The following is a 24638-nucleotide window of genomic DNA, read 5'->3' on the forward strand; positions in this document are numbered from 1 at the left end:
TAGAGGGTCAGCTGTTTAGTTTCTTGTCCATTGGAGATGGTCATTGATCCAGATCTACAGCTGATGAAAGCATCTGCTGTAGCCAACCAAGGTCTCCCTAGAATCAACGGATGACCCCCCAACTTTGTTTTGGTTTGTAAGACCACAAAGTCAACTGGGTAGTTCCATGATTCTACAGAGATTATAAGGTCTTCAATGACCCCTTCAGGTTTGATCGTAGAACAGTCAGCTAGTTCTAAGATAGTAAGAGTTTCCCTCATAAAATTTTTCAGTTGGAGCAATTGAGCTGTTTCGAGAGTCATGATGTTTATTGCAGCTCCTAAGTCTACTAAGACTTTAGAGATAAAGGTCTTTCCGACCTGGACTGTTACTGTAGGATGACCAGGGTCACCATACTTGACAGGATAATCTTTTTCAGTCATTAAGGCGGTTAATTCCCCCATCACATGAACTGTGAGGGGGTCTTTAGCCTTCCTTCCAGGTTTCTTTACACAGATGTCTCTAATAGTTCTAGCGTATATAGGAACATCCCTTAGTGCCTGCAATAATGGGATTTTGACATACAAGTTCTGTAACTCTCCTAAAAGATTGAAGGTAGGATGTTCAGGTACTTTAGTGAGAGTTAGTCTTTCAGGGAATGGTGGGTCTACCGTTTGGTCATTATTGTTAGGTGTTGTTTCTACTGTTTCAGTATTATGGTTAGATGGTTTCTCTTTTCTAGTCTCTTCTTTGTCAGAGTCCGTGATATCATCTATAATAGGTTCAATTATTCTCCCTGAGCGGAGATGGATGTCATTACATTGCAGGGGAGGAATAGACTGACTCTGAATGTCAATAACTTGCAAGGCCTTATTATTTGGATTAGGGTTAGGTTGTACAGGCAGCTGTGGTCTCATTGCCTGATTATTCGGAGGATTATTAGGTGGTAAGGAAAGAGATTATTGTTGTTGAGGAAAGGGTATCTGCTGGGCTGCCCAGTTTGGGTTCCATTGATTAAAGTATGGTTGCTGGGGGGCCCAAGGATTCCACATAGTAGGGTCAGGAAAAGGTTGCTGCATAAGTGGAAAGTTCATTGTGTTGAAGGGTGGGTATTGCATTTGATTCATGGGTGGGTAAAAAGGAGAATTATTATTCCAACGATTGAATGTTGTATTAGAGCTCGTACCTTGTCTTTGCGGCCATTGCCTCCTCTGAGTCATTAGATACACCGCTTCAGCTTCTTCTTCAGTTGTTTGCAGTGCTGCTTTGATTCCAGGCAGAGAGGGGCATTGCTGTGTTTCATGATCCTTCTCGCAGATTGTGCATATAGGCATCCTATCCAGTGGGCATTCTCTAAGTGGATGTTTCTCTCTGCATTTTGAACAGAAAATTGCCAGAGCAGCTTCTACTTCTGCCTGTTTCTTCTTGACCTGCAGAGCGTCAATCTGTGAAGCAAAAGAACTTAGCATTTCAGTTTTAAATTCTTCTAATAAGTTACCTATCTCCGCTCTTGTTGCTCCTCCACTGGCTGACTTTTGAACCCTTGAATACACATTATCTCTGCCTTTCGATCTGCCTGCCGCTCCCCTTGAACACCGCATACAGAGCTTAATAATTTCATCAAAGGGTTCTTTAGAAATGTCCCCTTTTCCAAGCATGTTCAGCATGTCCAGGTAATCATCTCTTACCCCTTTTAGCAGTATGGTCTTCAAAATATCTTTGCTCATATTAGGATGATCAGACCGCTGCAGATTATACTGTAATCTTTCCACAAAATCTTCTAAATTCTCGTCCTCTTTCTGGACCATTTTAAACAATTCTTCCTTTATTTCTCTTGTCCGACAGTAGTCTTGATACTTAGCTAGAAATCCCTCTTTCATTTGGTCCCAGGTGGTGATTGCCTGAGCTCCCAAGCTCATAAACCACCTCAATGCATTCCCTTTTAGTGTTGCTGGAAACAATTTCAGCTTCTGATTAGGACTTATGTAATCATAGCTTCTACACAGTATGTCGAATTCGAAGAGGAATTCGTCCGGATCTTCGGAGGACAACCCATGGAAATTGGGTAATGCCGAGAGTGGAATATTTTTCATGGGGGTCGTTCCTCTCGGAAGTTCCCCAATAGGAAATTCCAGGGTAGAGAGCGAGTTTTCCCCTCTCCCTTCTGTTCTGTTATCCTCCATCGGGATTTTCCCTGAATCACTTGCTTTGTCTTTTGTTTCTTCAGGTTCCACTTCCGGTTCCTCGGTGTACTCTAGTGCTTCCAGCTTCCTCTCAGGTCCTATCACTTCCTCCATCTGCTGGTCTGTTTGTGAGGAGTATTGGATCTGGGGTCTCAGGGAACTCGTCCTCTGTGATGCTTCGGCCTTAGAGATGATTTCGTCGATGTAAGTCTTCCTTCCTCCTTTGCCGCCTGTAAAATTAGGTTTCTTGCGTCCTCTCATACACCTGTTATTTTCACAAAGAAATCATTAATGCTTTTAGAATTCTTTAGTTGCCTTCCCCGGCAACGGCGCCAAAATGTTGGCTAGCTGAATTTTTTATGAATTAAACATTCAAGTACCACATTAATTGTCGACCAGGGAAAGTCTTTTTATTTCAAAGGCACTGCGTACTGTATGTACTTAAAGTCTAAAAGCATCGAAAGCTGTAGTATACGTAATTCTTACGCTATGTCATTACAGTACTTGTTAAAATGAAAACAATTAATTAAAACTACGAATCTGGAAAGCAAAATAATGGAAGCTCTGTTGGCAGAGGATCAGGACCCTATCCTCCAGATGGGGACGTTCAGCACCTGCCCCTATAATCAGAATTACTGATGCACACTGCACTCTCATTCACCGGTGAGAAACAAACTCAAAGATCAATGAAACAAAGTACTAGTAAAACAAAGAATACCAGAGGTAATGCTATCAAATCCAAACAGAGTACCAAAAAGAAATTACTGCACACTTACACACTTGACAGGAATGTAAATGGGTGAATCTTATGAGGAAGGTGGGCCCAGTCCCTCTCACAAGATTCCCCAGGAAAATGAAGATGGGTTTAAGTGCTCAAAACAGTTTTATATTCATATGCCAAAAAGATTAAATACAATAGAGTTCAGACTTGCTGATGTTCTCAGAATCCCGATTACAGACTGACCATAGACACCGACTAACCGCCTTTTCGTGTAGATGTCTCCTCTTTATAGAGGAGACATCTATTACAATAGAATATTACAGCCTATTCAGTTAACCCATCTTGTAAAAAATAAGCAATTCAGAGTGTTGTTACAACAGTATGATAATACATTCTTTTCTTGAGCTTTAGCTGTTACACGGCGGGTAACTGACTTTGACTGTCTCCTCGAGATCTTCATATTCCTTCGCCATTTCCCCATGCTGTTCATGCTGACTGTGTTCTTCTTTCTTTAGACTTCCGCTTGATTATGCCACGTCACGATTCTCTAGATAGCCGCCATCTGTTGTTCGTGGCTGTTACAAAATAGCTTGCTTTAGGTAATTGATGTTGCTGGTGTTGCAGCAACTGCGTAGTTGCTGTTTCTGGTGTTGCAGCAACTGCGTAGTTGCTGTTTTTAGTGTTACAACAACTATTCATTATAACTCCTGCAAGCTTAGGACAATTATTTGACAATTTAGTTAGCGTTTCCAAGGATAACTATAAAGATATTCACGAATACGGAATAAACAATTAAACATAGACATGTGGAAGGTTACTTCATACCTTGGGGTTAATATGTAATTATAAAATAAAAGCTTTCACTTATGACTGCAAAAGGGTAATTATACGGCAAAAGATAAGGTCAAAAATAGGTCAATTGTGAGTCCCAACACCATGCACCGTTATTGCATCCTCCCAACTACAACCAACATTACTTCTTGTATCTTGCCGCCTCTCATTCCACCATCGGAATGGTGTTAGTTTAGGAAGATGAATTTGGTAGTGAACATGTGATTTACTACCTTAGTCGAACTTTGAATCCAACTGAGTTAAAATATTCACATGTGGAGAAATTGGCCTTGGCAGCTGTTCAAGATGTCCAAAGATTTTGTCATTACATCTTACTACGCAAAACTACCGTAATTTCTGACTGTAACCCTATGATCTATATTTTGACCAAACAATTGCTAGGGGGCAAGTATTCCAAATGGATTGTTATCCTACAGGAATTTGACTTGGAATTTGAAAAATCTAAGTCAAAGAAATCTTTAGTTTTTTCGGAACTGATGTGTGACTTCCCGCGTGCTCATATTGAAACTGTGGCGGAGGAACCCATTGTGGATGAATCCTTGTTTCTTATCAGCACTCTTGATCCATGGTATGGGGATATCATAGTTTATCTCCAAACCCAATATTTTCGGCCTGAAATTTCATGATCTCAGCATCGGAAAATACGTTTCCAATCCCAACAATATAAAATCATTGGAGATACATTCTATCGTCATGGGGCGGACTTTATTTTCCGACGTTGTTTAACTCATGAGGAAGCTGAAAAGGTTCTAAATGACTGTCACTCTGGAGCATGTGGCGGTCATATGTCGGGTATGCCACAGCCCAAAAGATATTGTGCGCTATCTATTTCTGGTCGTCTTTGCTTAAAGATTGTATTGACACGGTCTGAAAATGCCACAATTGTCAAATTTTTGATCGAAACATGTGTGCTCCACCTGCTCCTCTCCACCCTATAATTGCCGTCGGTCCTTTTGCAAAATGGGGTATCGACTTTATTACATGTAACCCTCACTGGGCCGGGGGGCATGCATATATCATCCTTGCAGTAGATTATTTTACCAAGTGGGCCGAGGCGATGCCTACATTTTCGGCAGATGGCAAAACTGCTGAGATTTTCGTTTTCAATCATATAATTACTAGATTCGGTGTTCCACAAGCGATTATCACTGACCATGGGCGTCATTTTCGAAACGTCATGATGACTGAACTAACAGATCAACTTGGCCCGCGTCACGATAGTTCTACTCCATATTACCCACAGGAAAATGGTCTAGTTGAAGCTATCAACAAAGTCCTAGTCATTATGATCCGACAAATCATTGGGATTCATAGGTCGAATTGGCATAACTAGTTATTTTCAGCGCTTTGGGCGTATCGAACCTCAGTAAAAACATCAACTCGTTTCACTCCTTTCCAACTGGTTTGCGGTGTGGAAGTTGTGTCACCCATTGAACATGAAATCTCGTCATTGCAAAGAGCCATGGAGTTACTCCCAGCTACTTCCGAAGAGGAGAAACGTTTGTTGTACTTGGCTCAGCTAGATGAGAATCGACATGATGTTTCACTAGCAATCGAAACTCATGCCAAATGAATTAAAGCTCAGTATGATCGAAATGTTACACCTCATAATTTTTCAGAAGGAGACCTAGTCTTACTATACAATCAAGAAAATGATAAGCTAGGCACTGGAAAATTTGTACCTATGTGGCATGGTCCTTATGTTGTTAAGCGAAAGCTGGCAAAAGGGGCCTATGAATTGGTAGATTTTGACGGTGTCTCTTTAGGTAAGCCCAGAAATGGTCTCTATCTAAAGAGATATTATGCTTAAATCTAGGTGTGGAGATTTTAGTTAGATTAGTTTTTCTTTCTAGCTGGTGTGTTTTAGATTAGAAAAGTGTTCTTAGTTTAGAGAGTGTTTTGGTCATTATTCCTGCTTATCTTGATTTTACTCTTGATATTGCAGATGTCGACGTCTCTTCAAACATACATTGGTTTCGCTGATGGTGCTTATCGTAATACACGGAACATTTCTTCCATAGCTTGGGTTATCTATTCACCCTCTGATGAGTTGGTATCTATGCATGCGGTAAGCCTCGGTCAAACAACAAACAACATTGCAAAGTATAGTGCAGTGATTGAGTTATTATCTGAATCCATCTCGTTTGGGATTCGGAGTTTGATTGTGAGGTTAGATTCTGAACTCGTTGTATTGTAGCTTAATAGAGTTTATGCCAATAGAAATCCAGTGTTATTAAGATTATTTTTGAGAGTTCGTCTCTTGGAACGTGAATTTGACTACATTGAATATCAGCATATTCGAAGATATTTAAATACATTAGCAGATGCAATTGCTTCTCGAATGTTAAGTAGACATTTGCAATAATCAACCAGTAAATTTGAAAACATTCCATAACATGTTTTACAAGATAGCCAGTAATAGTGATATAGCATAGCATAGAAGTGTGTCAAATATACATCGTCTTCGATCATAGGTTGAAAAACACCTTATGATCGGCAAAATGATAGTATAAAAAGCAACTGGTGTTTCTGAGATACACATGCTTTACCTTTAGCTTTTATCCAATTCAGAATAGCAGAATTTTCATGCAAAACACACACATAAACATCCCCCATTTATTTTCTTCTTGATTCATGTTGCATGTCTTTTCATTACGGGTAGTGCATTTTACATAGATGATCTCAAAACACCTTATCCAGTTATGATATGATAGAGTCAACTAACTTTTGAGTTTTAACGTGAATGGTGCGATCAATGGAGATGGCGTGTAATCGATTGGAATGAATAACCGATAAATGAAAGGGTATATCTCACCCATTTCACAACATAGTGGGATGACCACTCAAATAAACCCCAACAAGAACAATCACATCTTACAGAATTCTCGTTAGGTGTTGACCACTAGCACTCACTTCTTTGTCGACTGAGTAGGGAGTTGTAGGTATTGGTTTTAACTCCATACAAAGCCCAGGGTTCACTACAGAGGGATTTTTTATTATAGGGATTAGTTTTACAGTTGTGGTGATGACGACGAGAAGAGAACATGATGATGGTCAAAAATTTAAACTAAATGGTGGGGGAAAATGACTTGTGATGAGCCATAGCACTTTGGTGAATGCATGGCAGGAATCGATGCTGGGAGCCATGATCAGCCACGATTGGGCGCCTGAGAAACCAAATTCCCACGAGTATTTCATCGACAGAAATCCAGCCTATTTCTCCCTTCTCCTCGACTTCCTGCGAACAGGGGAACTTCACGTCCCTCCACACATGTCCCAGAAGGTTCTTTATAGAGAGGTGTTCTACTATGGTATCATGGACAGAGTCCATAGCGCCACATGGGCTCAAAGCTTGGATGGAAACTGAATTCGGCTTTTGGCTTCCATTCATGGAAGAGCCATGAGAGACGACACTACTATCAGAGAAGCACATCACAAAGGATGTTGCGTGGCACACGAAAACATGGTTCATGTCTATGATTGGACCATGGAGGTGCTACAACCCCTCAATCTTGATTCCCATCTCCTTAATGACATGGGATTTATTAATCCCCATTGGCTCCTAAACGACACCTGCGCCAACGTCGACAAGCCCAACCACAATGACATGGTGAACTTTAATATCAGAATGGGAAAGCTACAACATAGATTCCAGGTGTGCCATCAAGGCGACCAACACAAAAATTTCACCATCGGAGCACTCGCCAGCAGCAGCCACGGTCACGTGTATGCCAGTTGCAGAGGGTTAAATGTCGAATACAGAGTAGGGGTGTGGGATCAAAGTACAAGTGATCAAGTGGATTTCATATACAATTGTCCCCTTATAGATGCAGTGGCTTCCCAAGAGAAATATCCTCTGTGGGGTGACTCTGTATCCTCGAAGTGATCATGCTAACATGATCACTTGATTGGATTCTTGGGAAAAGAACAATGCGGCCTTGTCATGGACATAATTCCATCTATTGGACGACAAAGTGGTGATCGACACCATGGCCATGGAAGATGGCAGAACCATTTGCATAGTCAACCAATATGATAATCTCGGGTTTCTGTATATGAGGTCCATGAAGCATGTGAAATGGTGTCCCCAGAGTCGACCAATAAAGATTGTATCGGAATCAGTGGAAGGGGAAGAAAAATTGTATTCCAAACTGGCAACCTATGTGTCGGAAAAATTTAGAAATGATATATCTAGATAGAGTTGATGATTTGTGTTCTCGTAGTTAGTGTTTGAGTCTATCTGTCATGAGTTGTGCCTTTGTAGTTTGTGTTGTGAGTTGGTGATTTGAATTATTTGGATCTAGATTGTCCTAGAAGTTGTCTATGTGTGCCTATATAATTTACTGGTTGTTCAAGAATTTTGATTAATGAGATTTGATTTCATTTTTGTGTGTCTCTTTGTTTTTCTAATATGGTATCAAAGCCAGAATAGTGAGGCTTCAGATCTGAGAGCAAGAGGGCCCAGGTCTATGAGGGCTGTGAGATTGAGGGCAGTGAGATCTTATTGTTAAGTCGTTTCTCTCCATTTTTTTTTTATCATTGGATGAGATCGTATACAAATCCTATTGGTGCAATCCATTACTGTTGTAAGGTCCCTAACTGCACAAACTTTAATTGCACAGGGTCGTGGTTCATTTCCCCAAGTTATATTAAATGCCACAGATCAATGATTTACAAATTTTTTACAAAATCAAGGTTGTGGTTGCAGAGGTGGTTATTTGGGGCATAAAATTGTGGACAGTTTGATCCGTTCATTGAACTAGGGGTGGGGTGAAGTTTGTGAAGTTATTTGTAAACCTTTGTGTACGTAGCAGAAGGTGTGAGAAGAAGTTGGATCCTTTATTCAACTTGTATTCTCTCCACGATGATGAGTCGTTGGTTTGATTATTATGTTTCCAAAATGATTTTTCAATCCATAAAGTGAATTTTTTATTTTTTATTATTTTATGAAGAGTATAGCGCAGTAGATTAAAGGAGTTGTATGGGATTCTAATTTTTTTGATGAAAAAAAAATACATGGTATAAGGAGTTAAATATATTTTTTGGGTGAAAGTTAAAAATTGTTGATAAAAAGGTGTATTTGATTAAAAAAGGGAAAATAAAGTTTTGGAAACAGGGTTTGGTAAAAAAATGAGAAATAAGAAGTAATTTTGGCTTTGTTTTTTATTTGAAGCAATATTAAGTCTTGTATTTTTAGATCTTGTGCATTTGGTTTTGGATCTGGTGAATTTGGATGTAGATCTGGGGAATTTGGGTGTAGTTCTCGTGGATTTGGGTGCATTTTGTTGATTGAAGACAAATGTCATTTTTTTTTATTGAAACGTATTTGAATGAGTCCACAAGGCTTGATGGAGGAAATTATGCAAATTGGAGATTCAATGTATTAACAATTTTAGAGGGAAATAATTTGTGGCCCATGGTGAGTGGGGTAGAGCCCAAACCCACTGCTGTTGCACCTATTCCAGATTGGGAAAAAAGGGAAACAAAAGAAAAGGTGTTGCTATTAATGTCAGTTAAGGACAACATCATTCCTCGTATTAGGGATTGTAAACATACAAAGAAACATGGGATGTTCTCAAAATCTTGTATGAAACATCTAATACGAACCAATTTTTTTCTTTAAGACCAAACGTTTGTTAATTAAAATAGAGGCCAATGAAAGTATAAGCAATTTCATTTCCCATGTCAAAGAGCTAAGTGATAAGTTAGGAGAAATTGGTGAAAAGGTGTCCAACACTGACTTGGTCACTATCACATTAAATGGCTTAGTGCAAGATTATTAAATTTTTGTTTCAAGTCTTTCAGCTAGAGAGAATCCTCCTACTTTTGATGAATTGACAGGTATTCTTCTACAAGAGGAAAAGAGAAAGAAGAACTTCAATTTGGGCTCAAGCAATTCAGATTTAGCATTGGTAGCCAAGGGTAAGCAACCATACAAAGAAGCCATGGGACAAAAGCAAAGGATGAAAGTTTCAAGAAAAGCAGAAAGGTATAGCACAATCTAAATTTCCAGTTCATGATAAGAGAAATGATGATTGTTATTATTGTGGAAAACCTAGACATCATGCTAAAGATTACTATAAAATGAAATATAATGAGTCTAAACAGAGAAACAAAAGGAATAATGGGAATTTTGTGGACAAAGACATCTCAATCAATGATGGATTTAAAAATCTAAAATTTTTGGTTTCTGATGCTGCATTGTCTGTTGAGATTGATGATGTGAATGCTTGGTTCATTGATTCTGGTGCATCACTCCATATGTCTTTAATAAGGATTTGTTTGATGAATATCATGAGAACATTGATGGAACATGTATTTATCTAGGAGATAAAATATCCCTTCAAGTTCAAGGTTATGGAATAATAGGTGTGATGTTGCCTAATGGAAAAGAGAGATAGATCCATGATGTGATGTCTATTCATGGTATAAAAAGAATTTAATTTATGTTTCTACTATTGCTGATCAAGATCTAAAAGTGGAATTTTTCAAATCATGGTGTGTTGTTAAAGATATCCAAAATCACTACAAGGTTATTGCCATAGGTACCAGAGTTGGGGGCTTGTATAAGCTAAATGTGACGATGACACGATATCAAGCATTGGCATCTACAACAAGGTCAACATAAAAGTTATGGCATCAAAGGTATGAGCATTTAAATCACAATGATTTAATGTTACTTCAAATAAAAACAATGGTTGAAGGTCTTCTTGTTATGAAGAATAATCATGTTAAATGTGAAGCATGTGCACTTGGCAAGCACCATAGAGAGGAATTTCCTATACATGAAGAAAAAAGGCAAAGAGAAATACTTGAATTAATTCATACTGATGTATGTGGACCTATGCACACTATATCTCTTGGAGGAGCATTGTACTTTCTTAATTTTGTTGATGATAGATCTAGATACACTTGGGTCTATTTCATAATAAAGAAAAGTGATGTTTTTTAATACTTTAAGGAATTCAAAAACATGGTGGAAAAACAAAATGGGAAATACATCAAAATTCTCAAATCTAATAAAGGGGGAGAATAAAAATCAAGAGATTTTAATCAATTTTTCAAAAGTCATGGGATTCGACAACAATTTACAGTGCCTCATACACCTTAGCAAAATGGAGTTGTTGAGAGGAAAAATAGAACACTAGTGGAATGTGCACAAAGCATGCTTCAAGGTAAAAATATCTCTAATGGTTTATGGGCTAAAGCCATTAATACTACTTCTTATTTGAAAAATAGGAGTCCAACCAAAAGTTTAAATCTAAGAACACATTTTGAAGCATCTTATGGATATAAACCAAAAGTGAATCATTTAAGAGTTTTTGGATACAAGGAATTTGCACATGTTCCAAAATATGAAAGAAGAAAAAATGATGCAAAATCAATTAAGTGCACATTCATTGGTTATTGTGATGATCAAAACGCATATAAGTTGTTTGATCCTAGTTCACATAGATTACTTACAAGTAGGGATGTGGTGTTTCATGAAAATGTAGATGAAGTTGATAAAAATGAATAACACACGTGTATGGCACAATATTGATTATTATGTCAAAATTGAAGAAAGATTTCAACAGGAACAGGAATAGATACAACAATAGGTACAGGAACAGGTACAAGTTCAATAGCAGGAAGCATCTAGCAGTCATGACACTCCAAGAAGAGAACACGAGACTCCACAAAGAAGAAAGAAGGATGAAAGAAGTAAAACTCTAAGGAGGTCATCACATCAAATTTAGCCACCTATAAGGTGTAAAGATTATGCATTGATGTCTCATGTAATGAATGTTGTAGAACTTTCAAGTTAGGAAGAAGCTAAAGAATTTAAAGAATGGAGAGATGCAATGAATGAAGAATACAATGAATGATACATGGGAATTAATAGAATTTCCCAAAGATAAAGTTACCATAGGATGAAAATGGTTGTTCAAACCAAAGTTTAATGCCGATGGTAGTATTGATAAGTATAAAGCTAGATTGGTTGCAAAAGGCTATTCACAAAAAGAAGGCATTGATTATGAAGATACTTATTCACCTGTAGCTAGATTGAATGCAATTCAAATCATGATTGCATTAGTTACAAAACAAAATTGGAAAATGCATCAATTAGATGTCCAATCTTCTTTCTTGAATGGTGAATTAAAAGAAGAAGTTTATTTGGTTCAACCTGAAGGATTTGTAAAGCAGGGACATGAGCATCTTGTTTGTAGGTTAAAGAAAGATTTGTATGGTTGACAAGCACCAAGACCTTGGTATCTGAAAATTGATTCACTCTTTTATGAAAAAGGTTTTGTTAGAAGCAAAAGTGATCCTAACTTGTACATTAAGAGATATGAAGATGGGAACTTTGCCTTGATATCTTTGTATGTTGATGATCTTATCATAATAGGCAGTACACGTAGGTTGATTGAAGAAATTGAAATTCAATTGTCATGGGTATTTGAAATGAAGGATCTTAGTGAATTGCATTATTGATTGGGTCTCGAAATTTGGAGGGTATTTGGTAACACAATCATCAAAAAAAGAAAATATGCAAAGTAAATCCTTGAAATTTTTCATATGTTTAAATGCAAACCAGTATCTACTTCTTTGGAACAGAATGCCAAGTTGTACAGTGATGATGGATCTAAAGAAGTGAATGGAACTTTGTATCATCAATCGGTGGGAAATTTGAACTACCTCACCACTACCAGGAAAAATATAGTGTATTCTGTGAGCATCCTTAGTTAATTTATTGCTAAGCCTTGTGAAATCCATTGGAAAGAAGCAAAGAAAGCATTTTGATATATGAAGGGAACACTTTATTTTGGTATTTTGTATACTGATGAATATGATGTTGAGTTGGCAAGTTTTTTTGATTTAGATTGGGCTGGAAATCCTCATGATAGAATATCAACATCTGGATATGCATTCAATCACTACAACAAAACAAGCAATTTACACCAGATTTAGCACCAGATTTTAGTGTATTTTTCTCTCCATTTGGATGAGCAGACTGGCGCTAAATATGGCTCTATTGTACAAATTTTAAAGCGTCCCTTTTTGCACCACATTGTTCATCATTATTTTACACCAAATTTTGCATCATATTTTGCACCAAGATTTGTATTTGGTTTTACAACAGGTTTTGCTTCTAGTTTTGTGCCATTTTTTGCATCATTTTTTGCTTCCTGTTTTGTGCCATTCTTTGCTTCTATTTTTGTGTCATAATTTGCAACGAGTTTACACCATCTTTTGCATCTAATTTAATGCCTTTTTTGCATCGAGTTTGTGCCAGTTTTTGCATCTAGTCTTATGCTATTTTTTGCTTCTAATTTTGTACTTATTTTTACATCTATTTTTGCACCAATTTTTCTGCCTTTTTTTACACCATTTTTTGCATCTAATTTTGCACCATATGTTGAATCTGATTTACTGCCAAATTTTTCATCTATTTTTGCACCATTTTTTTCATCCACTTTTTCGTTTCATTTGTCTCCCTTTTTTGCATCCTATTTTGCAGCTAATTTTGCATCATTTGTTGCATCCAATTTAGCATCATTTTTAACAACATTTCTTGCATCCAATTTTTCATCCTTTTGAGCATCTAAATTTTCACCCTATGTTGGACCATGTGTTGCGTACACCTTTGAATCCCATTTTGTGTCTAATGTTAGGTTCAATTTTGAGCCATTTTTTCGTCTACTTTTGCATTTGTTTTTGCACCAGGTTTTGAATCATTTGCTGCACCTCATTTTGCATCCAATGTTGCATCCAAATTTGATCCATTTTTATGCCCATTCTCGCACCATTTTTTCTACATTTGTGTCCACTTTTTCACCATTTTTTATTTCCAATTTTGAATCATTTTTTGTTTCTAATTTTGCATCCTTTTTGGCATCCAAATTTGCATCCTTTTTTCTGCCACATTTTGTGTCCACATTTGCATCTCATTTTTCACCTAGATTTTAGTTTGAATTTTCATCTAATTATGCATCATTTTTGGCATCATTAGTTTCACCCTTTTTTAGTCCCATTTTTCTTCTTATTTTGTGTCTTTTCTTACATCCTTTGTGCACCCAATTTTGCATCCTAATTTTACACCATTCTTTGCATCCTCATTTTGGTGTCCATTTTTGCATCCTTGTTTGCGCCCAATTTGGTATCTTTTTGTATGCCCTATTTTGTTCCCTTCTTTCTGTCTAGTTTTGCACCCTTTTTTAATTCTACTTTAAAACCCTTTTTGTCTCATTGTTTGCATCTTGTTTTGATGGCTAGTTTAACAAACAATTCTACTCCCAATGTTGTATCGATGGTTACATCCACTTTTGGCTTCTTGTTTAGAGTTTTACTTTTACTTCCATTTTACTAATTTTATTACATAGTGAAATATATTACAGTTTCTAAATATCATTTTGCTGTAGGATTTAATGCACAGTTAGATGAACATAAAACCCTCTCAGTTTATCCCAGAAACCTAAGATAGACTGATTAAGAGAAAGGTTGTTCTAAGGCTCAGGATTCTTAGTAGATCAAGATGTAGAGTATAGATTAAGAAAAGAAGAATGAATTCATGTGAGTCCTTGCATGCAGGTCTTGTTGGAGTTTTTAGTGTAGCTGGGAAGCGCTCCTAGATAGCTCCAAATCTTGGTCCTACACACAAGATAGAGAACAAAGAAAACTTCACAACATAATATCTTGATAAATAAATATAAACCAAAATCCCATACATTCATTAGTTAAATAGGATAAGTAAAGAATGGATAGTAGCATATGGAAGGAAGAACAACTAATCTATATTAATAAAGGAGTTGGACGAAACTTACAACCATCAAATGCCGTTGCAACAACACCTCCCCCAACTCCTAGTTCCAAAACCATCCCTCTCAAGATAGATCTCAGCAGCGTGGCAATACACGAATTCCCACCATTTACTCAATGGCCAAGTTTCCAATATATAGGAAAGTGAAGGCTATGAAGATTTCCCAAATTCCTCGTTAGTTCAATTTTGGCAAAAACTTTTGGTTGAATAATGTTTCCTCATATAAAAATGGCATTTCCCACTTTTTAAATGCTTTTGTGCTTAGGAAAACGCTTCCCCATGCTTTATGGCTCTTTCCCACTTTTGTATGCTTTTAATGTTTAGGAAAAATGTAAAGATGAGGATAAAGAGATCACATTCCACCATATGAGTTTCCGAAAGTGGACAAGAGTGTCAAATTTTAATTAACTCGAGCTTGAATTTTCATTTTAAAATGTTAACATTGAATTTCCATCTCATAATGTGTAATCAATCAAAATCCTTTAAAATTTAAAAGACATACAGGTGTGACTAGGCAGTGGATTTTTTTTTAATAATTTAACTGTGAATGGTGCCCAAGTGACCCAAAACTATATTAAATATTAAAAATAAAATTAATATCTTAATCTATAAAAGTTAGAATATCGAGAATATTTTTAATGAAGGGTTAATCATGGCGTGTTAAATAAATAAATTTAAATATAAAATCCTAAACCCTAAATTTAATTTAAATGTAAAATATAAATATATGGTTATTTTGATAAAAGTGCATTTATTTAAGTAACTTAAATTTAAATTTAACTTAAATTTAAATTTAACTTAAATTTAAATTTAACTTAAATTTAAATTTAACTTAAATTTATATTTTAAATTTTCCTTTTAAATTTAAATTTTCTTAAATCTTGTGTTAATAAATTAATTTCAATATAAAATACATGTAGATGGTTATTTTTGATAAAAGTGACATTTATTTGGGTAATTTAAATTTAAATTTAAATTTCCTTTAAATTTTGAATTTGTTTTTTTAATTTAAATTTACTTTTTTAATTTAAATTTTATTAAATCTTGTGCTAATATATTAAATTAAGTATAAAATACATATACAATTATTCTGATAAATGTGACATTTATTTGGGTAATTTTAGTAAAAGAATAATAAAAATGATATATTAAAAAATTGTCTACATGGCATTATTTTATTAGTTTCTTAATTTTTTCTTAGGTGGTTATTTTTTGAGTTGAAAATTCCTCTAATGTGAGAATTTTGGTAACAAAAGTTAGATGAAGGGGACAACTTGTTATAGACTAGGATACTGTGGTCCTCATGGTACATAACTTGTATTATAGGCTTATATAGTTTAGGAGAAAGGGGTATTTCAACCAACAGCATAGTATTCTCCTCCAAGATGATTAGGTGGTATTTTCATGTATAACACATTTAAGAACATATCACAATTCAAATTCATAACTTAGTATTTGTAAACAAATTTAGGGGTAATTGACAACATTCATAAAAAATATAGCAGTATCCTCATATATAACAATTCTCCATTAAAATATCATTGACAATTTTCAATATAAATATATTACTACTAAGTCAACGTTTATCGAAGATATCATTATTCCAAGGTAAATTCACAACATTACATCCAAAAATAGTAGTATCATCATACATAATGATTCTCCATAAAAAAGCATTGACAGGTTTCAACACATATATAAAGTATCAAGATAATACTAATAATATCCTCATCATATTTAATCAAATCAACTAATATTCAAATGTGAGATTATCATATCAAAATATTTCATGAACACCATTATTCTAAGGTAAATTCACAACATCCATCAAAAGATAGTAATATCATCATACATAATAATTGTCCATTAAAATAATGTTGATAATTTTCAATATATACGTAAAATAACAAGATAAAAATGATAATATCATCATCATATTTAATCAAATCAACTAAAAGTCAATGTAAGATTACCAAATAAAAATGTTTCATAGATATCATTATGCCAAAGTAAATTCACAACACCCATAAAAATATAGGAATCTCATCATGCACGATAATTCTTCATAAAAAAATTGTAAACAATTTTCAACATATTCATAAGGTAACAAGATAGTACCTATAGTATCATAATCATTATTCAAATAAGCTAAAATTCAAATTTATGATTACCATATTAAGACATCCAACTAAATATAAAAAATAATGCATGACTAGCTAGCACCACAAAAATCATAGTCAATCTCATCCTCATGATCATCATCCTGACCATCCTGATAATATCATCCACATAATCATCACCAATGCCATCGCCATCCTCATCATCATCATCTCTAATATATGATGTAATCTAAACATAGTCTATATCATCATCTTCGTGGTCATTACCTATAGCCTTCTGGAAAAAAAATCAATATTACATGTTAGTACTAATTCTATAGCAAAATGCATATTTTTATTACAATGCTAACAATAAAATGAGGTAGGACATAATAACATTTAATAGTACTAAAAATAAAATGAAAATATGGCTTAAGATATATTGGAGATCCAACTAATATTACACTTGTAATTCCATTAAGTAGTAGAAGCATTTTTTAATCCATATGAAGTAGGTACCCATTTGTTCTTCATATTATATTGTGAATGTTTCTTATGATTTCCATGCAGAATTGGTAAATTAATATTTACTTGAAGCTTTATTTCAAATTACAATTGTAATTCAGATTAGAAATAGAAGAAATTTTAACAAAAAAGGAATTCACATGAAAAAGTAAATTGTTTTTAATGAAAAATAAGTTGCATACAATATGAATGTCACATGAAATATTGAGTTGTTTTTAATGCATGTACTTTTCTCTATAATAAGATGGATCCTAATGTTCGTTCGAGAACAAATGCTCACAAATAACTACTGCATTTTATCCATTATCACACTTAATCCATTATACCTAGTGACGACAATGATTCCATTCAAATTGCTTTGAACTCCCTAAATATAATGTAAAAGAGAAAACTCCACGACCACAACCATGACCGCGACCCCCTTCCTTGCCTCGTCCACCATCAAAGACAATGAACTTGGAGTTATGACCACGATAGCAACCCCTCCCTTGCCTTGTGTCCACTATTAGAGGCATTGAACTTGGAATTAAGAGTACTCATGTTTTCTTTGCTCTAATTAATCAAGGAATCAAAAATTGATCAATATATCAAGGACTCCATCAAGGAATAGATATATCATAAGAGAAGCTCAATAGGCTTTTCCAAAAGAGTGTGAAATAACACTTATCTCTGTTTTATGAAATAACTCGAGTGAGTGGAATAAATGGTGGGAACCACTTACCAAGGAAAGGAATATTTTTGGTCCGTCCTTATTTCTATTATTATTTTTGCTTCTTAGAATGGAGGGACGTGTTTAAAAAAATTCTAAAAAATATTTTAAATTATATATATATATATATATATCTTAAGTTTAGTTTTTTTTTAAATATATATTCAGTTTAGTATTTTTTTATTTTCTAAAAAAATATATTTAGTTTCTGGTTTTTTTTAATAACAAAAATTATATTTTCTTTTTATAAAAATGGATTTTAAACATCCATTCATGCTAAATTTGTGATTTTCTGATATAAGTTTAAATTATGTATAAAAATTAGCTTAATGCCATGTGTTGTGTCGCTGAGATGGGTATTATACATCTCTTCCTTGCTAAGTTATAGAATGTGCTTGGGTTTTCTTAATGCAATAAAATTAATTATTCTCTTCATTATATCTTGAGATGTTCAACTGGCACCTAATAAAACAATAAAGTTAAAATAGGTTTGCCTTTGTCCTTTGTAGATTTCTTTCCCCATTAATCCTTTCCTTAATAGATTAATTGTCTTATGGTAGCCTTGAGTGGTCACTCCCATTAGTTGCATGCTTTTTAGTTTTATGTTAGTGACATTTCTTAGGATTGATAACATGTTATTTAATTTATGAAAATGTATTATTTTCCATATTATTGTTAAATATTAATATTAAATATGTTGGTTTTGAACATGGTTTAGCAAAAAGTTCCCAAAAGGTTTAGAGATTGTAATTTATAATGTATTGCTTCATTGCTTGATGAAATTGTTTTGAATATTTTTTTTAAAGATTCATTGATTGATGAAATTTTTATGGAAATATTTTTTTTAGTATATTAACTTGTATGTGATAAATCCAAAAGTCACCTCTTTTTGAGATATTCATTGGTTAATTTCCCTTAAGGCTATCAAGTTCACCATTCAGTCCCAGGTTAAGGAAATATAGGAGTCATGAAGTGGCATTGTCCAATAACTTAAATCTTGGAACATGTTTTTTTAGTCACATTATACTTCCTTTTTGTGTAAATTCTCCATGAAAATAGTCTCATGGAACATGAGGGACCTCAATAGTAAAGGAAAACAAATACTCCTAAAATAAAAATGGTACGCAAAGCACCTATCAATAATGTTGATATAAGAAATAAAAATATTAAGTGAGGTTCTCCCTCATATAAATAGAAAATGGGGGAGGAATTTCCAAGTAGTAGCGATTGATGATTAGATATACTTGGGTGGAATGACTATTATTTGGAATGATCAGGACATCAAGGTTACCAATATGTTTACCTCTTTTCACATTATGACAATATAATTTTAGTTAATTGACATCTAGGACTACTACCATGTATCCAATGTCTATGACTCCAATATCACAAATGGAAAACCTCTATTTCTCAATTCTATTTCCAGCACAAGTAATTTATACTCCCCATTTGCGTGGATTATCGAGAGTGACCTCAATATTATCAAGTGTCTTAAGGAAAAGAAAGGATGAATCACAATTTTTACCAAGAGATTTTGTAAGATACCATCAAGGCCCTAAAGTAGTATCCATTAAAGTTCTCAAGCAATGATTCTCCAACCCACACATGTGGATCAATGACATGTAATACATGTGTGTGTGGTGACTAACTTAATACACTATTCTAATAACTCCACAAACTTAAGTATTTCATTCCGTCACATGATTGACCGTAGTGTGACATAAGTAAACCAAGAGTAGACATGAAACCCTTAGGCAAGAAAATTCCCTAGATCCTCAATTAGGTTCTTAAATGATGAAGTGAAAATGAAATGGGAAAAGAGGACTTCATGATTTAACCATCACAAACATATGATCAAGTGTGACTAGGAGTGTATATATTCATATGTTTTCCAAAGAGGGTGTGAATACATGAGTTACCATTCATTGGGCCTTATTTTTCTTTCTTTTGATTTTTCTTATATATAGGACTTAGGGAATAAGGTTTTCATAAGTTTTGAACAACTCATAGATATAATATTTACATAAAGTTTCACTTTAACCTTAGAGTTTAGACTTAGATAAATCATTATAGTGTAACCTTAATGATTTTGGCTTTCACTTTTTGATTTCTTTCATCAAAAATGAGAAAAGGGGAAATATTTTGCCACAAATCTATGAATGCTCAATCATAAAGGCGTCATGTGATTAAAACAAATTAATGATGTTATTCACTATGAAAATGATGGGTATTCTTGAGAAACACTTATGCTTGTGGTTGTCTCCTTCCTGGTTGAGAGGGAGTGAGCATTGACACCATATTATCCATTTGTCATGTACTATGGCCGAGACTAATAGTTGTAAGCCTACTAAAGACACCAAGAGGGAGAATGGTGGATTAGATAAACATCTGGGACCAATATTCTTTGAGAATTTGTGCTTTGACTAGGACTAACCGCCATAAGTCAAGTAAATTAATCCAAGATAAGAATAGTCATGAGGATCGACATTTCCTGATGTCAAATATTATGATAGTGGATTAGGAAATGATCATGCGAGGACATTCCTGATGAACATCCTAGTGCGGTAAGTGCCTAAAGAGGTAGTGGTGTCCAAATTTATGCCTCCTAACATTGTGCTATGATCTAACGGAGAGATATAACTTGTTAGTCAAGGCCTTTCTATTTTGACAATGTTGGCTATGATGATGTAAATCATCGTTGATGCTTATCAATCTAGATCCCTTCTTACATGAATATTTCAACTTGAGAGTACTTTTTTGTCTCATTATGAATAACTCCCTAGTTTAGAGGGAGTGTCGTCATCTCCATTATAATCATCATCACCACCATCAATCTCATCATTGCATTATTGTCATAATCACCATTCATCATCATCATCATCATTATTATGGACATTTTCGTCAATTTTTCATAATAATAGGTGTCGTAAGAAATATCATGAACCCAAAAAATATTACGAGTGCTAAAAAAGGGTTGTTAGGACACATGATATATGCAAGAGAAATGAAAACTTTATTTTTTAGAGATGATCGATCATCATCATCATCACTATCATTATCATCGTCATTATAATTCTCATCATCCCCATCATCATAATTAATGTAATTTCTATCATCATTGTTGTCAACTTCGTCATGAACATCATAATCATCATTCATGCCACTATTGTTGTTGATTATGACCAAGATTAAAATAATGATAATGAGGATCAAATGATGATGACTTGGAAAATGACTCTAAAGATAATGATTATGATTATGACCATGACAACATTTAAAAATTGGGAAGATTGTCCAAGGTCATTAGCATTGCCATCATCATCATTGTCATTATAACCCCCATCATCTTTATCATCACTTTGATTATCATAATAATCAAATTCATGTCATTATCATCATCGTCATAATTATTGACATTGTCATCAGTTGTTCATAATTGTTAATTTCATAATAAATATCATCAATGCAAAAAAAAAATGTGTTGGAAAATGGATGCAAAAGTCAAAAATAAATGGGGGCAAAAATAGACATAAAATTGGATGAAGAGTGAACACAACATAAGTAGATGCAAAACAAGACAGAAAAATTGACACAAAAGTGGATGAAAAAGTAGATGCAATAGTTGATGCAAAATTGGACACAAAATAGGATGCAAACTTGGACACAAAATAGGATGCAAACATGGATGAAAAAGTGGAAGAAAACATGGGTGTAATAGTAGGCATAAAAATTAGCATGCATTGTTGTGAAATAAATGGGGATACAACAATGAACAAAAAAAAAGACACAAACTTGGATGCAAAAATGAGGAAAAATTGGATTAAAAAATGGATGTAAACATGGACCAAACATGGGTGCAATAGTGGACAAAAAATTAGATTCAAAATTGGACGCATCAGAAGTGGATGTAAAAGTAGATGCAAAATGGGATGCAAAAAACATAAAAATTATTTGATGCAAACTTGGACACAAAAGATGATGCAAATGTGGATGCAAAATTGGAAGAAAATGTGGGTTTCAATGATAGGCACAAGATATGGAACAACAAAAGTGGATGAGAAAGTGGATGTAATAAAAAACACAAAAAAAGATGCAAACTTGGGTGCAAGACAAGATGCAATAAGGGATGCAAAAGTGGATGCAAACATGGGTGCAACAACAGAAACAAAATTGGATGAAAAATATGGATGCAATGGAAGTAGATGCAAAAGAATATACAAAATGAGATGCAAAACCCAACACAAAAGTGGATGCAAAAATAGATGCAATATTTTGATGCAAAAGTGGATGCAAAATTGGAAGCAAACGTGGGTACAACAGTAAGTAAAAAACATGGTACAAATAGTGTCACAACAAAAGTGGATGTAATGATAGATGAAAAAAAAGAAGCAAATGAAGATGAAAAATAAGATGTAAAAGTGGACGTAAACATGGGTGCAACAATAGATGAAAAATATGATGCAAAAGTTGATGCAAAAGTAGATGCAATATGAGACACAAAACCTGATGCAAATCTTGACGCAAAGGGGATGCAAAAAATGATGCAAAAGAGGATGCAAGAGATGACGAAAAAGGTAATGCAAGTGTAGGCGCAAAAAGTGGATGCAATAAATGATACAAAAGTTAGCGAAACAAAATTAGGTGCCAAACTTGATGCAAAACATGGTGCAAAGGATGGCACAAAACTTCGCATAAAACCTGGCGTAAAACCTGGTGTAAAACCTGATGCAAAACCTATTACAATACCTGGTGCTAAACTTGGTGTAAGACCTGGTGAAAAACTCGGTGCAAACTTTGCATCAAGTTTTGCACCATATTTGATAAATGAACACAAATAGCACCAAAAATTGGTTGTAGATGCAAAAAAGGAAGAAGAAAGGGATGCTAATCAGAGGGTTTTGTTGTAGTGAATTTAGGATTGGGGATCGTATCATGGAGCAACAAGAAACAACCAATTGTTTCTTTGTCATCCACAGAAGTTGAATACAAAGCCTTGAACAATGAAAATTTTGAAGCTATTTGGTTAAGGAGGATTCTTGAATATGTTGGAGAAAAACAAAGAGGACCAACAAGCATCAAATGTGACAACTAGAGTTCCATGAAGCTAGAAAATAATCCAATTTATCATGCCAGAACTAAACATATTGAAGTCCAACATCATTTTGTAAGAGAAAAAATAAAATAAAATGAGATTCATTTAGTCTATTGTAATACAAGTGAGAATGTAGCTGACATATTTACCAAGCCTATTGGAAAGATGAACTTTGAAATATGTAGACAACAACTAGGCATTGTTGAAAATCCATTTCTCCATTAAGGGGGGATGTTGGAATAATGTAGAAATGATATGTACATATAGATTTGATGAGTTTTGTTCTCGTAGTTAGTGTTTGAGTCTATCTATCATGAGTTGTGTCTTTGTAGTTTGTGTTGTGAGTTGGTGATCCAAATTATTTGGATCTAGATTGTCCTAGAAGTTATCTATGTGTGCCTATATAATGTACTAGTTGTTCAAGCAGTTTGATCAATGAGATTTGATTTCATTCTTGTGTGTCTCTCTGTTTTTCTAATACTATGTACTGTAGCTTTTCTCGACAAAGAACAATAAGGTGCACATATTTTGTGCTCCTCATTGGGTGCTCACATCGCAGATAGAGAACAAACACGGATCATATGGAGGCGTTATTGTCGATATTGCTGTTGGCGGAGACCGTTTGTTTGTTTTGTATGATGAAGAAGATGTGTTTGATGTTTGGGAAACTCCACTTTCTATGAACACCAATGTTTATCAGGGGGATGAATAACTACCCATTAGGTTTTGATATATTATATTTGTGTATTGTACTGTTTCCATACTATACAACTGATCAGATACAATATGTAGAAGATTTGAGAATAAAAGCTTCTATATAAATACAAGTTGATTTTGTTTTCTTTGTTTTTTGTTTTGTTTATTTAAGCTGAAACACAAAGAAAATATTTTAAAAATTAGCATTGAATTTCATCTCAATGAAATACAAATGTGAGAATTTATGTAAAAGTACTTTGAAAAAGAGCCAACAGCTAGCTTTTCAGACAGAATCCATCATAGACATTGTGTGCTATGTTTTGTTACGTAACTGAATGATATTCAAATAAGAACACGCCTTGGTTTGGAATATTTTCCTAAAATATCTATTACTTGTGCCTTTGATAGAGTCTCTCAGTAAATGAGAATCTAACTTCCAAGTGAGAACCACCAGACTAGTTCTGAAACTTTTAAATCATAAAAAAGAAACCCAATATTGAAGATTTACTATCCATGGTGTTCAAACTAAGATACGTGAGTGGAATGAAATGTTTTATCTATGAATGAATGATCATAGCTCATATGATGTGACAAATTCTTATGCAATATAATATGTCTTTGTATCTCTAGTGACGGGCAATACTACAACATAGTCTAATGGTTTGTAGAATAAATCCAGTAAAAAATGCGAAAATTCCCTAATTCATTGTCAACTATGACCAAATCAACTTAAGTTCAGGGGAAATGAAAAGACTTGTGGACGATAGATGGAAAATATGAATATGATAGATGGTGGAAAGACATTGAGAAGAATCAAACTTTGTAATTTGACACCAATTGCGATTTATTGACCGAACCTTCTTGTAACTTCTAAAGGTTGAGGAACAATGTCTACAGGGAATTATTAATGTTGTAGAAATATTTTCTCTTCCACAGAAGATAAGTTTCTCATTTATGTTACAAAGGCCGCTGGGAAAAACA

General features: G+C 34.4%; 1 pseudogene; it reads left to right on the forward strand.

Moving 5' to 3' along the window:
• Nucleotides 1–6760: 6760 nt before the first annotated feature.
• Nucleotides 6761–23673, forward strand: LOC149188293 (BTB/POZ domain-containing protein At2g24240 pseudogene; annotated as a pseudogene).
• The last annotated feature ends 965 nt before the right edge of the window (nt 23674–24638 follow it).

The sequence above is a fragment of the Pinus tabuliformis genome, chromosome 3_1 (assembly GCF_031772625.1).
Source record: "Pinus tabuliformis cultivar Carrire ecotype Pingquan chromosome 3_1, CPIR1, whole genome shotgun sequence".
Taxonomy (NCBI): Eukaryota; Viridiplantae; Streptophyta; class Pinopsida; order Pinales; family Pinaceae; genus Pinus; species Pinus tabuliformis.